The sequence below is a fragment of the Canis aureus genome, chromosome 15, assembly GCF_053574225.1.
Source record: "Canis aureus isolate CA01 chromosome 15, VMU_Caureus_v.1.0, whole genome shotgun sequence".
Lineage (NCBI taxonomy): Eukaryota > Metazoa > Chordata > Mammalia > Carnivora > Canidae > Canis > Canis aureus.
This window is the reverse complement of record NC_135625.1, coordinates 47972643-47987751: the sequence shown is the minus strand read 5'-3', so window position 1 is coordinate 47987751 and position 15109 is coordinate 47972643. Positions and strand designations below refer to the sequence as shown.

Genomic DNA, 15109 nt, shown 5'->3' with positions numbered 1-15109 from the left:
TTAGCTATCCCCTCATCTTTTTTCTAGCACTTTGTATGTTATGGTGACAAATCCTAAGCTAACACATCTATTCCACATGCAACCCAAACTGAAAGGACCAAACTAAAATTGTATATTTATACAGCATTTGACTGAGAAGACTCTAAACAGAGAGAAGAACAAAGATGAGTTATTGTGCCTGATACTGTAGGCCTGCTGCCCTGCCTGGCTGCTACTGGTGTTGCGTGAATTATCCGGACTCGGTCACATTCCTCTTTCTGCTAATTGCTGATCTCGGCGATGGTCCCGAGACCATTGGAAAAACCGGAGCTCATCATCCGTGCGTCCCACGTTCACTCAGTGCCTGCTGTGTCCTGGGTTTGCCCCCAGGGTTTTGAGTGCACAGTCCTCCTGTTCCCCTGTGGAGCTCACGGGACAATACGCCTGTTCAGACAGTGTTGGTGCAGATCCCAGGTTAGGGATCTCCGAGGGAAATGGGGCCCCGGGCCAAGAGAGGCCTCAGGACTAGGCTTTTGGGCAGGAGGCATCCAGACAGGGACCCGCCAGTGCTCTGGGCCTGCCTGCAGCGTTCCTGACACCTGCTGCACTTCGTGCCACCCCATCACGAAGCCCCTGGGAGCTACTCAAGGCTGTGGAGCTCATGGCTCTAGCAACGGCGTTCAGTTCAACCTGCAGCCGAGCACCCGTGAAATCCTCAGATCTCCGTGTTTCAGAGCACTGCCGCAGCTGTCCTGTGGCCAGGCCCAGTCTACAGGATGCGGACCAATCTCCTTGGGAGAACCAATGGCTGTATGGCACCTGCTGCGGACTCTAAGAGCTTCTGCTCCATGTCATCCTGTAAGGGACATACCCTCACGTCTGCTTTACGCATGGGGCTGCTGGTCATGCAAGGCTGGAGGGCGGCCTGGATCACATCCACCTTCCGTCGCGTTGCGGGGCCACCGGGGCAGGGTCCCAAGTCGCTCCCTTCTGCTTTTGTCCTCATGGGTCTTCTCTGCCATAGCGGGAGGCAGACAAGTGTCAGTCTCTGGTGGTGCCACCGCGTGGCCTTTAATCAGGGGCCACCCAATGCATTGGCCCCACCAGCTAGAAGGGCCAGGTCGGTGGACAGCACCAGTTACATCTCAGAAAGGGTTTCTGTAGCTGGGAGGCATTTGCCACCACTTCCACGGCTGTTTTAAATTAGGCTTTCCAGCAGATTAGTTCGTTCAGCTATTTGGGGGCACTCAGCTTGGTGACTTCATCCAGTTGCACTTCCTCAACTCTGCTGTTACATAAGGACTCAGCTGTGTCTCCCCCAAAATGTCTTTCAGTCCTGCCCCGTATTGGAAGGTGGATTTCCACCCGGGAGCCCCCGCGCTCTGGCCCAGGACACCCAACTCATCCTTTGCCCTAGCCAGGAGTCTGGTTTCCATGGTGACCGTCTCTGCCGCCAGCAGCTCTGAGTTCTCGCCTCTGTCACCTCGTCCCTGCAGTGGGAGGGGCAGCATTCCTGGGGGCCTCTCTCCCACCAGCGCCAGTGGGGGACGCGGCTGCTGTGAGGACCATGTGGCACTGCACCCCGGGTGAGGTTCCTGGGACTTCGGCCCTGCACACCCCCACAATAGATGCTTCCCTGCGCACAGTGCCCCAGGCCAGGAGTCTGGGGTCGGGGTGTCGGAGGTGGGGCGCTCGTCCTGAGGCTGAGAGGGAGCATCTGCTCTCGGCTCCCTCCTGAGTGGGCTGGTGGCCATCGTCATGTCCACGTGGCTTTCTCCCTGCCTGTCTCTGTGTCCCAACCTCCTTTCTGGATAAGGACGCCATCGTGTTGCCTTAGGCCCATCCCGATGGCCTCATCTTAACTGACCTCACCCGCAGCAACAATGTTTCCAAATCAGGCCGTGCTTGGAGGTGTGAGGGGTTTGGGCACTGGCGCACGGATCCGGGAGACACGGTGCCCCCGTGGCAGACCCCCACGCTGAGCCCGGGGCCTCCTGGCTCAGAGAAGGCCAGGGGGTGGGGGGATGTCCAGATGGAGGCCCAGGGAGCGGCCCAGGGAGCAGGGACATGCCGTGAGCTCTGAGGACCTCTGTGCGGAGGTGGCACTTAAACCCGTCAGCCCCACCCGCCAGGGCCTCCGCTGCTTCCTGGCCCAGGGCAAGGCGCTGCCCACCTGCATTTTCACCCGGTCCTCGCAGGGCATGTCCCACTGAACTTACTCTCTCTCTGCCACTTACCTGGCGTCCTGGGCTCCTCCCACCAACAACGGCCTCTCTGCTCCCCCAGCCGTGGGGCTCGCCCCGGGCTTCCCTCTCTGCATCAGTGTCTGTTCCTCCATCTGGTCTTTCTGTCTCCACCCCATATTCCTGCAGTCACTGCATCCTGGGGAGCCAATCCTTTGACTCAGGGGTGCCCCCTTGTCCTTCATCACCTCCCACCACAGGAGCCACTGTTGTCCTGCCCTCCTCTCTGAGGCGTCCTCGCCCAGCGCCCAGACTGCACTAGAACGCATGTCTGCCCAACTTTCTTTCTCGCCAGTGTCCCTGCCACGGGCCATCTCCTCGCCTGCTGGCCCTAAGGCCTGGAGGGCCTGTTGCCTCAGCCTGCCTGCACCCTATCTGCCTCCTGTCCCTTCTCCTGCCGCCCACCTGATGCACCCCTGTGGGCCCAGCTGCAGCTGATTGACGTCCAGGGAGACGGTGAGCTCCATGAGGGCAAGAACAGGCCCTAGTGGGCTTGTGCCCCCAAACCGATCCTAACCTCTGTGCAGGGCCGGCTGAGCTCGCCAGTTGGGGGCTGGGCGTCCTGGGCACCAATTCGGGCTTGGTGACTCTCCGACCTTCGGGAGGATGTTTTCTCTGTCTCACGTTGTGCATCTGCAGAACGGGGATGATACCAGGAGTAGCCTCGTGGTGCTACTACCAGGAGTACATGGAGGGTGCGCCAAGCCCCCAGGGCTGTCCCCACACGCCTCACGGCAGCTGCTCCTGGGGAAGCCACTCTCGGAAGGGGGGGGGTGCAAAGCTTCCCTCCCTGTTGACTCAGCCTCCTGGTGCAGTGTCTCCCCTGGTTTATAAACAACTGCCTGTGGCTGTTGCCTTTTCAAAAGGTTGGGAAGGGCTTTGTCCCTTGGTTTTCTGAGCCCCATTCGAAGGCTGCTCTGTGTGTGACACAGGACTCTGGCCACGGGTTCCTGCCAGTTCCCTATGGGCAAGTCATTGTGTTTCATGTTGTTTTCTGTCTCGAGATAAATCTGTTAAGCTTTCTTCCTGTTAGAAGATGAACACTATGCTCTTGGGCGAGCTTTCTGTTTTGCCTTTGCTACTGAGAGACCCAACCCCCTGTTGTGAAGAGAGCTCATGTCACTTCGGTGCAACAAGGGTGCTGTCTCCAGGGTCCCCGTTCTGGATGTGGGTTTGTCTTGTCCCCTGGGGAAGTCATAAGAACGGCATTACTGGGCTAATGCACTGGATTCCCCTCATCTTGCCCAAGATGGTGTTCGATTCAAGCCCCTACTTCAGTGGTCTAACCTCAAACCTACACAAGTTTCTTCTGACTTTTATCAGGCTCAACAGAACTGGACAATCTTTTGTAAATATGGAACTAGCTTAGTATGCTTCAGCTTCACAATGCAACATTAAAAAAAAATCAGTGAGATCCAGGGCTTAGACATTTAAATCCTATGCAAATAATTATGGCGAACATATGAATCAGAAAAATGTGCTTTGAGTTGGGCTGGCCGCTCCTTTCAATATTACCTTTTATTTGAAAATAGGCAAACAGAAAAGGAATTATATCTATTTGCTTTTTCTGTTGAATATTTTAATGGTTTGTTCTGTCTGAGAAAACCTGATGTTTAGCTAAAGTTGACAGAAACCACAAGTGGACGTGTCAAAACAAGCCAGAGAAAGTTACTTTTGATGTGTTTTATTGAGATATCCATGGTACTTTCCAATTATTTTATGCCAAGAAAGGTAGTTCTTCACAAAAAAAAAGAAAGAAAGAAAGAAAGAAAGAAAGAAAGAAAGAAAGAAAGAAAAGAAAAAGAAAAATATTTCTTTTGAAAACTGCAAGTGTAACTTGTCAAACCTTAAGCATAGTTTAAATCTATCCCAGGGGAAGTTCTGAAGCATGCGACACTGCTCCTGAGAGGAAGGAGAAAGCCGAGGGCCCCGTGGGCTGTCTCGAGGGAGAGAGAGAGGGAGCCCTGAGGTGGCACTCCCTGCGCTGGCGTCTGCACAGGACGTGCTCGGTGCAGCTTCTTTGGCATCTAGAGAGGAAATTTTTTTTAAGATTTTTTTTTAGTTTTTATTTATTCCTGATAGACATAGAGAGAGAGAGGCAGAGACACAGGCAGAGGGAGAAGCAGGCTCCATGCTGGAGCCGGACACGGGACTCGATCCTGGGACTCCAGGATCACGCCCTGGGCCAAAGGCAGGCGCTGAACCGCTGAGCCACCCAGGGATCCCCTCTAGAGAGGAATTTGCAGCATGGTGCCCCCAAAACAGCCCCACTTCCAGGGAAGAACCAGCATTGCGGTCAGGTTGTCGGCGCGGCCGTGCAGAGCTGCACAGGTGCCCTGCAGCCGGCGCGGCGCGCGGTGGTGGCTTCAGGCGGGGAAGGCGCAGCCCGTGGCAGTCCGCGGGCCCGGGTGCGAGTGCCGGCTTCCAGACGCCGAGCCTCGCAGGGTCTGTTCCTCTTCCCACTCGGGGATTAACGGGTCGCCCGGGGGCTAAGTGAGCTTCAAACGAGCGAGCACCCACAGAGGGTGCCCATTGGTGGAAGCGCACTTCCCCCCGGGTGCGGAGGCCTGCCCCGCCCCCTCCAGTCAAGGACCCCGGCCCAGGCCCCGCGGAGGGCGTCCCGCACCGGCCCCGCAGTGCACAGGCCCGCGGAGGGCGTCCCGCACCGGCTCCGCAGTGCACAGCCCCGCGGAGACTCCTAGGCACGAGGCTCCGCACGGAGACCTCAGACACAGTCCAGGAGCGCAAAGGCAGTGGGGCGGCGGGGCAAGTTTTCAGATTAGACAGAAACCACATGAAAGTTGCCCTGGGAGGTGGGACGAGGTTTGAACTTGACTCAGCAGCGGGCGGGGTGGCGGCGAGGGAGAGCAGAGCCGAGCCCAGCCGAGCCGAGCCGAGGGCAGCCAGCAAGGGCGGCTCCCAGACGCAGGGCCCCGAGCCCCCTGGGAAAGCGGGAAGACCGGGTGTCGTGGACCTGCGCGGGCCCTGCTCCCGGGGCCTCGGGGCCTGGGGGCCTCGGGCAGCGGCCGGAGCCCACGCGCGGAGCCCAGCTCCCGGGAAGCGGTCCCCGTCCCGCTCCCCCTCCCGCCTCCCCCTTGGGCTTCGACACGCCCCGGGACTGTGCGGGTCAGCGTTCGTTCAAGCCGAGAATGAGATGAGGGTAATGAGCACAGGGACATGGTTTCCTCGGAGCAAACGCGACTCGAAAGCACGGGCCTGAACACGCACCGTGGGCGTGCGGGCGGCGAGCGCGAGCACCGGAGCGCAGGGCGCCAGCGCACAGGCCGCCGCGAGGGCTGCAGCTCGTGGTGGGGGCGGCGGGGGGCGGCGGGGGGCCTCGCGCCTCGGCCCAGGCAGCGGGAACGCGTGCGGCTGCTGCCTTTCCTGTGTGAGGTCCACGCGTTTGCGGGAGCCTGGTGACGTGTGACTGTCCCCCATGCCCGTGAGACAGCTGTGTGCACCTGCGCCACTGGGGATGAAACTGAACCTTGCCTCCCCGCGCCCCCCGTGCCCCGCCCCGTTGCGCCCCCACAAGGAGAAGGAGGGCCCCCCATCCAGGCATCCTTGGCGGAGCCTGTGCTGCTCCCCAGGGCGGGGCAGGGGCTGGCGTGGCCCCCGCTGTCCATCCTTGTTGCTCAGGCCTTTGGGGAGAACCCAAGGCAGGGCCTGTCCCTAGACTGGTCTGTGCTGGCGGGCCGGCTCCTGCTCTGGTTTCAGGACCCTCCAGGCCAGGCTGTGCGGCATCTCGGAAACACGTGCGGGATACAGAGGACGGCTGGAAATAGGGGTCCCCCAAGGGCGAGGTGGGTTTGGAGCCTCCAGGAGCTCCCCCCTCCGGGGCAGCAGCATTCTCAGGTGTCCTGGAGTTTGTTGCTATGTCATGTTGCCCGTGCCCAGCCTGAGGGTCCTGAGGGCGGGCTTCTGTCCTGCCGATAACGGTTGCACACTGCCCCGAGGCCAGCTGTGTGCACGCAGGGCTGCTCGGCCCACTGGGTCTTCTCCCAGGAGGAGCAGACCTGCAGCTCATCCTGCTTGCGTGGGTGTGTGTGTCACGTGTGTGCGCGGGAGGGAGCCTGGGGTTCACTGGTTCAAATGTGTGCAATTATTTGCAGGAGGTCAGGGCGAGGCCCAGTGCTGCAGCCCCAACTGGAATCAAGCAGGGACGTGGAGTCAAGCTGCAGTCTAAGGGTGCACTGGTATGTAGGCTGCAGTCACAGCTCTGAGGACACACAGGGCCCCTGGGACTGGGGAGGGGCCGGGGAGCACCGTCTTGGGCAGGGCGGCAGGAGTAAGTCAGAGCCCAGAGCTGCCCCTCTGTCCCCCTGGCTCATGGAGAGTCCTGCTAGAGGCAGGGCTGCTGTGGTGGCAGGCAGATCTTACCAAGTCCACCCAGGGGCCATCCGAGCCCAAGAGTCACTGAGGCCCGGAGAGGAGCCCCATGGAGTCAATGTGCCTTGGATAGCTCACGGAGAACGTGGCGTTGAGCACAAAGGGAGGGGCCTTGTCCCTCGCTTCCAGAAGATTCCAGCCGTTTCCTATTCCCTTTACCCTAGCCGGAGTTAGCCCTGTGCACAGGGAAGGCCGTGGAGGGGAGGGCAGGGCGATGGCCTGGGTGCCCGGAGCTGGGGGGTCCCTCAGCCTGTGGATGCTGCTGTGCCCCCACGCGGATCTAGGACTGTGACTCCCACATTCATCACATTCATCACCTGGCAGAGAAGAGTGTGACCCAGGCCTGCCTCAGGAGCCCTGTGTGTACTGGCCGTGGTGCCTCCTGCTGGGCACACAGACTGAACTCGGGGACCAGCCTGCCCCTAGCCCTCCCCACACACCACCCCATCCCCAAGTAGGGCCCCTGGGTTCCAACTCTGCGTTGCTCTAAGGGCCACAGTCCAGCCTAAAGTAATGTTTGTTCCTTTCAGAGTGTCACCCCATTCTTGTTTGTTCATTTTCAGTGACAAACCTCCATGGCAGAAGCCTAGGGTGCAGGAAGAGGTCGGGCTCAAAATCCAGGTCAGGTTGCAAACTGTTGCCCCTCTGAACTCAGCCTCGAGGTGCTCTAGGCCAGACTCAGAGTTTGAAATAGAGTGTGAGAGCAGGTCTCTAACCTAGACTTTGGAAACCCACCATCCATTGTGTGTGCGGGTGCCTCGGGATCAGGACGCTGAGCATGTGAGGCACACACCTGGATCTAAAGATCCCTGAGCACGAAGGATCAGAGCAGAGTCTGAAGATCTCCATGCACCCAGGATCACACCCAGGTCGGAAGATCCCCACACTCACAGACAAGATCACACCCAGGTCAGAAGATCCCCACACTCACAGGTTCACACTCGGGTTTGAGAAACTTTCTGAGCTCGTTGTAGGCTTGCACACAGCAGCGGTCACGCAGAGTGATGGGGCACAGGCCAGTGGGAGCACCAGGCGGGGCACAGCATCTATCACGCCCTCTTTGGGATTGCGCCCTCTTTGAGATCCCACATTTTTCCCTACAAGTTGTCTTGTGGCTCAGTGGTCCCTTCCTCCTCATTGCTGAGCAGAACTCAGCAGTGTGGAGGGGGTCATGGCCTGTTGAACCATTTCCTATTGAAGGGCATCCTCGTTGATTCCAATTTGGGGCCACCACAAAGGCAGCTGCTGTGAACACCTGTGTACAGGTTTATATGTGAACAACATGCATGTGTTTTTCAGGACATGAAATGCTAAATAAATTCCTAAGTAAATCGTGATCAGTACAGTGATGAGCCCCTGCAGAACCACCATGGCACCGGGCGAACAGCCACAGTTCCTTGGGGTCCCACAGACCTGGGTTTGAGTCTCAGCTGTGCTACCTGTTGGCCGTGCAATCCGGGACCAGGAGCTAACGACACGGAGCCTTGATTTTCCTCTTCTGTGAAACAGGAGCAGTAAACCGTGTGCTTTGCAGCTGCTTGTTGGGATTAACGGAGCTAATTTGTGTCAGCGCTTAGCACAGGGTCCTCGGCGAATGGCGGCTATGGCAGTGTCATCCTTACCACCTGCGAGGCCGCAGGTGCCCCAGGCTGGGAGGTGACACTGCCCACCTGCTCCAGGCGCTTCTGGAGCACTTGACTTCCTGCCCCCGGGCTGCCCCCCCCCACCCCCACAGCCAATCCCCCCCGCCGCCCCTTCACGCCTCTCAGGAGACCTTCCCCTAAAGATTCCTGTTTTTAGAAAACGTGTTCCTACTCATTTAATGGATATTCTTATCAAAAAGCATCACCCACTCAGCGTTAGGAGCAGGATTATTTCCTTTTCCTTCCTAAAGCCAAGACACCTCCTTGCCAAGGTAGGGACATTTTTATTGATTCATTCGAACCCAAATATATCATTTGGATTTATAAGAAGCACACCCAGTGCCAAACCCTTGGGGAACATGTACCAAACAAGGGGTCAGGATCAGCATCAAACCTTTCCCAGAGCTCATCAAACCTCACGCGTGGGAGGGAAGCCGCCGCCCGGAGAAGCCCCCGCAGGAAGGTCTGGGTCCTGCTGCCAAGGGCGTGAGGTGCACAGAACCTCCCGGAGCCTGCAGACCATGGGGAGGGCGCTCAGGGCCAGTGATGGTTGGGGAACCGGATGCACCTGGCTCTCCACAGAGAGAGACCCACTTTGTCCAGAGGTGCTCCCGGAACGCAGGCAGCTGGCCTGCATGCCAGGAAGGAGTCTCGGGGCCTCAGTGCTGGAGCAGGGGCAGCTGTACCCCCAGCAGCGCCTCTAATCTCTGTCTGAGGCTCACCTGGGACTGTGAGGCCAGTCCGGTCTCTCCACTCCTCTTTAAAAAGATCCTGAAATAAAAAAATGCCCTTGGCCAAATTGAGCTTTTTGTTGCAAAGGAAGGATTTGCCAGGGAACTGGGGGAAGTCAGGGTGTCTAGCTGCTCCCTGGTCCTTCTCACTTCCAGGATCTTTTTATGGTATTGTTGGCAAAATGTGGCAGCAGCTAGATTCAGCGGGATAGCCTGGGGAGGGGTAAGAGGTTCCACCCCCGCCAGACCGGCATCTGTGAAGGCGAAGGCGAAGGCGAAGGCGAAGGCAAGGCCCTACTTGGCTCCCGGGAGCAGGAGGGGGCCCGAGGGCTGCGGTCCAGGAGGCGGGCAGATGCGAGGGGCAACTGGTCCGGGCACACCTGACCCTGGCCTTCACAGTGAGAGCGGAAGTGACGCCTGCCCAACACAGGCCCCAGGAGCCATGTCCCGCAGCCCCTTCTCCATGCTGATGGAGAAGAATTGCCAACCCCTCCCAGCTGCTTGCTGCCCTCAGTTTTCAGAGCTGTCATCCTTGGGAAATTAGAGGTAAACTTATGTGTGGATGCGCAGAGCTAAGGAACGCCAGGGCCCTGCAGCAGGAGGGGCCAGGCGTCCGCCGCATCCCCCCGGCTCCTGGTGTGAGAAACGGCTCTGTGCGGAGCGTGGCTGCATTCTTTATGCAACCGCCTTGGCATGACTCTCTTCCCTGGCAGCCTGGCAAGCCAGAGCCCGGCTAAGCGCCAGGAAATCAGCCTGTGAGCCGCGTTCACAAGTCTGACTGTTCCACAGAGCTTCCCAGGGGCCCTGGTGTCCCCTGGTCACATGGTGCCAACAGTGGCACCAGGGTCCTGGCTGCCCACGTCCCCTCTGTGTCTGGGTTCCTCTTCCCATGAGGGACCGGATGAGCGGCTCCCGCACCCCTTGCACTCTGTGCTTGACAGCTCTGAGTGCAAGAAAGGTGGACAGGCCAGTGGGCCAGCTCGTCGACAAGCAGGACAGGCAAGCTAACACCTGCTGTCTGTGCCCTGTTGGCCTTTGTGGCTCTGTTGTCCCCATGCAACAACCGGGGAAACCAAGGCAGGACAATTAAGTAGCCTGCCAAGTTGGGGAACCTGCCAGTGTCCAGGGAGGCAGTGCGGTGTCAGTATCTGGAAGCATCCCACGCCCCTGAGGGAGGGTGGCTTCCGCCAACATGTGTAGGAGGACACACTCACCCCCTCGGCCCCACAAGGGCATGCCCATCAGTGACAGTCTGGTCGACGGGGGGTTTGGAAGCATCCTTGCTCGCCTGTGTCCAGGATACAGCCATGGATGGAGAGCGGGTTGCACCTGTGAGGCACAGAGCCCTCGACAACTTCCTCCCGTGGCTGAGGCCACGGTCCCCACCTCGCTGTCCCAACTCAGTGTCTGCAGGAGCCGCCCGCCCGCCCAGCTGCGCTCCCACCTGGCTTCTGTCAGTGCTCCCCCGCCCCAGCTTCTGCTCCGGGTCTCCGGTCTCCCCTTTGGCTTCCTCTCTCATCTCTGCCTCAGCAAGTCGGACAGGAAGCCCAGCGCTGTCACTGCCAGCCTGTCACCTGCCGCGTTCCCCTCCCCTGTCTCCCCCCGGGTCCTCCTCGTGGGACTGGGGGGTCCCATCACTTGCCTCTGTCTGTCCCCACCTCCTGAGCAGCTGCACTGTCAAGAGCCTCATCCCCGCAGAAACACTGCGAGGTCACTGATCCACCCTTCCTGACGCGCCCCATCCTCAGAGGCACAGGCACCTGTCCCTCCCCGAGTCCCTGACCCTGCGCTCCGTGGGGTCTGCAGGGTTGTCCTTTGGACTCAGCAGTTTCCACACATTCTTTGTGAACAGGACCCCTGTGGCACCCTTACAAAGGTGCCCCAAAGACCCCAAAGAACTCTTGTTTCTTATATTGGAAATTAAAAATAAAAAATTTAAAACATTGATTCTTTTAAAAACTAGAATAATAACAAGAGTTATAGTTTTAGCATTTACGGTTGTGTGGACGGTTCATGTTGAGCTAGTTTTTGCAAATGGTAGGCAGGGGTTCAAGGTCACTGTTTTGCACTTGGCCATCTATCCCATTGCCCCAGTGCCGTTTTTGGAAAAAAAATACTCATTCCCTATGGAATTGTCTCAATTCCTATTGAAATTTTATGAACTATAATCGTGAGGGTTTCTTTCTGGACTATGAATTCAATTTCGTGGATCAATATGCATCATACTGGCACCACACTCTTTTGGTTATTGCAACTTTGTAGTAGGTTTTAGGTCAGGAAGTGTGAATTTTCCAACTTTATTATTTTTCAAGGCTATCTAGGCTATTATGGTCTTTTTTTTGCTTCCATATGAACTTCAGAATCAGCATGTCTGTAGGAAAAAGGCACCTGTGACACTACAGGAGTTGTGTTGAATGCACACATTAATTTGGGGAGTGTTGCCATCTTAACAAAATTAGGTCTTCCAATCAATGATCATGAATGACTTTTCATTTTTTAGGTCTTTTTGATTTCTTTTGACAATGTTTTATAGTTTGAGGGGTATAAGTTAGGTACTTCTTTTGTTACATTTATTTCAAAGTATTTTATTCTAGGTAGTGAATTCCATAAATGGAATTACTTACCTGGTTTCGTTTTCAGATTGTTCATTGCTGGTGTATAAGAAGTACAATAGATTTTTGCATATTGATTTTGTATCCTACAACTTTACTAAACTTTATTTACTTTTATTTATTTATTTTTAATAATAAAAAAATCAGTCTTTAAGACAATGGAGAAATAGGTTTCAAAACCCATTGTACATATTAATGGCCAAGTTAATTATCTATATAGGTGCTCTTGAAATTTTTAAAATTATTTTTAATAATTTCTTCAGTGGGTTCATGAAGATTTTCTACATACAAGCCCATGTCATCTGTGAAAAGAGATAGTTCCTTTCCAAACTATTCCAAAAGGATCGTTCCAATCCTTTTCTCCCTCTTTCCTTCCTTCCTTCCTTCCTTCCTTCCTTCCTTCCTTCCTTCCTTCCTTCCTTCGTTCCTTCCTTCCTTCGTTCCTTCCTTCCTTCCTTCCTTCTCTCACCTGTAGTTCTGTTTCCTATGATTTCATTTCACAGGCTCCATGGGGCTCCATCTCATGACCCTGAGATTATGACCTGAGCTGAAATCAAGAGTTGGACACTTAACCAGCTGAGCCACCCAGGTGCCCCTGGTCCTGGACTTTTCTTTGCTGGATGTTTTAAAATAACTAATGATATCTCTTTACTTGTTATAGGTCTATTCAGATTTCTCGTTTCTTCTTGAGGAAGTTTTGATAGTTTTCATCTTTCTAGTAATATGTCCACTTTACCTAATTATCTAACTTGTTCATGGCACTATTTTTTTTAAATCATTTATTTATTTGAGAGAGAGAGCCTGAGCAAGAGGGGAGGGCAGAGGGAGAGGGAGAAATGGGCTCCCCACTGAGCAGGGAGTCCAATGGGGGGCTTGATCCCAGGACCCCAAGATCATGACCTGAGCTGATGGCAGATGCTTAATTAAGTGAACCACCCAGGTGCCCCTCATAGCACTATCTTGTAATACTTTTTATTTTCACAAGATTAGTAGAGATGTCCCTCTTTTAAAATGTCCTCTTTTTAATAACGTGAGTCTCCTTGCCAACAGTTTGTTAATTTTATTGATCTTTACGAAGAATTAACTTTTGGTTTTCTTAATTTTTTATATTGTTTTTCTATTCTTCATTTGACTTATTTCTGATCTATCTTTATTATTTCCTTCCTTATTTGCTTTAGGTTTAGTTTTGTCTTCTTTTTCTAATGTCCTATCATGGGAATGTAGGTTATCAGTTTGAGGTCTTTTTTTTTTTTTTTTTAAATATAGGTTGTCACTGCTATAAATTTCCCTCTAAGTACTGCTTTAGCTGCATCCCATAAGTTTTTGTATTGTTATGCGTTTTTCTTCTAGTCCAATCAAAGTATTTTCTAATTTCCCTTGGTATTTCTTATTTTGCTCATTTGTTACTTAGGATATGCTATTTAATATCCATATAATTTTAAGTTTACCAAATTTCTTTCTGTTACTGATTTTTAATTTCATTCCATTGATGTTGGAGAACGTACTTTTATTTATTTTTTAAATTTTTTTGAGAACATACTTTTATATCCCTTCACATTTAGTCAGGCTTGCTGTATGGTCTTGCACATCATTCATCTGGGAGAATGTGCCACGTGTGCCTGAAAAGAATGTGTATGCTGTTGTTGCACATCCCGTAGATGCCTGTTAAGGTTGGTCAAGGTACAGGGCTGCTCAAGTCTTCTACTTGCCTGTTGATCTGCCTTGTGGTTCTGTACATTTGTAAAAGTGGATTATCAAAGTTTCCAACTATTGTGGAATTTTCTTTCCTGCTTTCATTCTGTTAGTTTTTGTTTTATGTGTTCTTGGGCTCTGTTGTTAGGTGCATACACATTGATAATTCTTATACTTCCAGATGGATTGACTTTTTCATCATTACAAAATGTCCCTCTTTATGTCTAGTAACATTTAAAATTTTTAATTTATTTGTCCTGATGAGCAGATTTTTATGATTACTGTTTGCATAGGGTATACTTTTCTATCCTTTTACTTTTAACTTTTTTGAATCTTTGAATCTATATGCAGCTCTTGTGGGAAGAATGGTTAGTTAGATCTTTGTTTTTTAATACAGTTTAACAATCTGTCTCTTGCTATATTGTTAATCCTTTCACCTGTACTGTTGTTAGTATTGCTATGGTCAGATTTATGTCTACCATTTAAATTTTTTTTCCATATGTCTGTGTCCTTTTTGTTTCAATATTTCTCCTTTAGGGCATTCTTTTGTTCTAAGTGCTATTTTCTAGTATAACATTGTAATTTCTGTAATGATTTTTCACTAATATATATTTTTTGCCTACAAGAGACCCATTTTATTTTATTTTTTAAATTTTATTTTATTTAAATTCAATTAATTAACATGTAGTGCATCATTAGTTTCAGAGGTAGAGTTCAGTTATTCATCAATAGCATATAACTCCCATATATTCTTAAATTATTTCCTAGGGCTCACAGTATACCTCTTAAGTTCGAATCAACTTCAGATTTATACTAAAAACTCAGGGAACTATTAAGATGTTACTCCTATATAGTCCCCTGGTTGTGTACATTGCATATACAGATGTTACAAGCCTAACAGTATCTTGTTATAATTATTGCTTTATATAATTGTGTATCTTTTTTTATAAAGCTGGTAGAAGAAAGGAGACCAAATATATATATATTTGATGTTCATTATATTAATCTTCTTATCATTTCTTGTTCTCTTAATTTATTCCTGCACATTCAAGTTACCATCTGGTGTTATTTTCTTACTTTAATATAGCTTTACTACCACTCACCTCCTATGTGTATTGTCAAATATATTACATAGTTATGTCACAGTCCAACAATACAATTATATCATATTATTTTATATAATTGCTTTTTTAAATTGGCTAAGAGAAGAAAGGAGAAGATATATGTAATTATACTGTCTTTTATAATTACTTACATAATTACCTTTACCAGCACTCTTGTGTGTGTGTGTGTGAATTCAAATTACCATCTGGTGTTACTTGCTTCCAGTCTGAAGAACTTCTTTTAGCATTTTTTGTAAGGTGGGTCTACTAGCAACCAATCCATCTGTTTTTATTTATCTGGAAATGTCTATTTCACCTTCTTTTTTCAGAGATAGTCTTTCTAGATATAAGAGCCTTGCTTGATAGCTTTTTCTTTCAGCACCTTGAATATTCCATCCACTGTCTTGTGGCCTCCATTGTTTCTAATGAGAAGTTAGCTGTAAATCTTACTAGCATTTGGTTGTAAGTGACAAGTCATTTCTTTCTTGCTGATTTCAAAATTTTCTTTGCCTTTCAACATTTTTACTATGATGCATCTGTTTATGGCTCTCTCTGTACATATACTTGAAATTGTTGAGTTTCTTAGATATATAGATTAATATTTTCCATTGATTTGAGGAAGTTTTCAGCCACTATTTCTTTGAATATTTTTTCTGCTCCTTGGTGTCACTTCACTCCTTACGGTGACCCCATTATGCACCTGTTGGTGTGTTGTGT

General features: G+C 51.7%; 1 long non-coding RNA gene across 3 annotated transcripts; it reads left to right on the top strand.

Annotated features, from left to right (window-relative positions):
* The first annotated feature begins 1431 nt into the window (after window positions 1–1431).
* Window positions 1432–9414, top strand: LOC144284675 (uncharacterized). Of its 3 annotated transcripts, none has more exons than XR_013353117.1 (4): window positions 1432–1565; window positions 6335–6418; window positions 7175–7520; window positions 7911–9414. It is a non-coding gene; the product is annotated as an uncharacterized LOC144284675 (long non-coding RNA). The 3 variants fall into 3 exon arrangements; XR_013353116.1 differs by lacking the exon at window positions 7911–9414 and adding an exon at window positions 2518–2678 and having other exon boundaries at window positions 1443–1565; window positions 7175–7895; XR_013353115.1 differs by lacking the exon at window positions 7911–9414 and having other exon boundaries at window positions 7175–7895.
* The last annotated feature ends 5695 nt before the right edge of the window (window positions 9415–15109 follow it).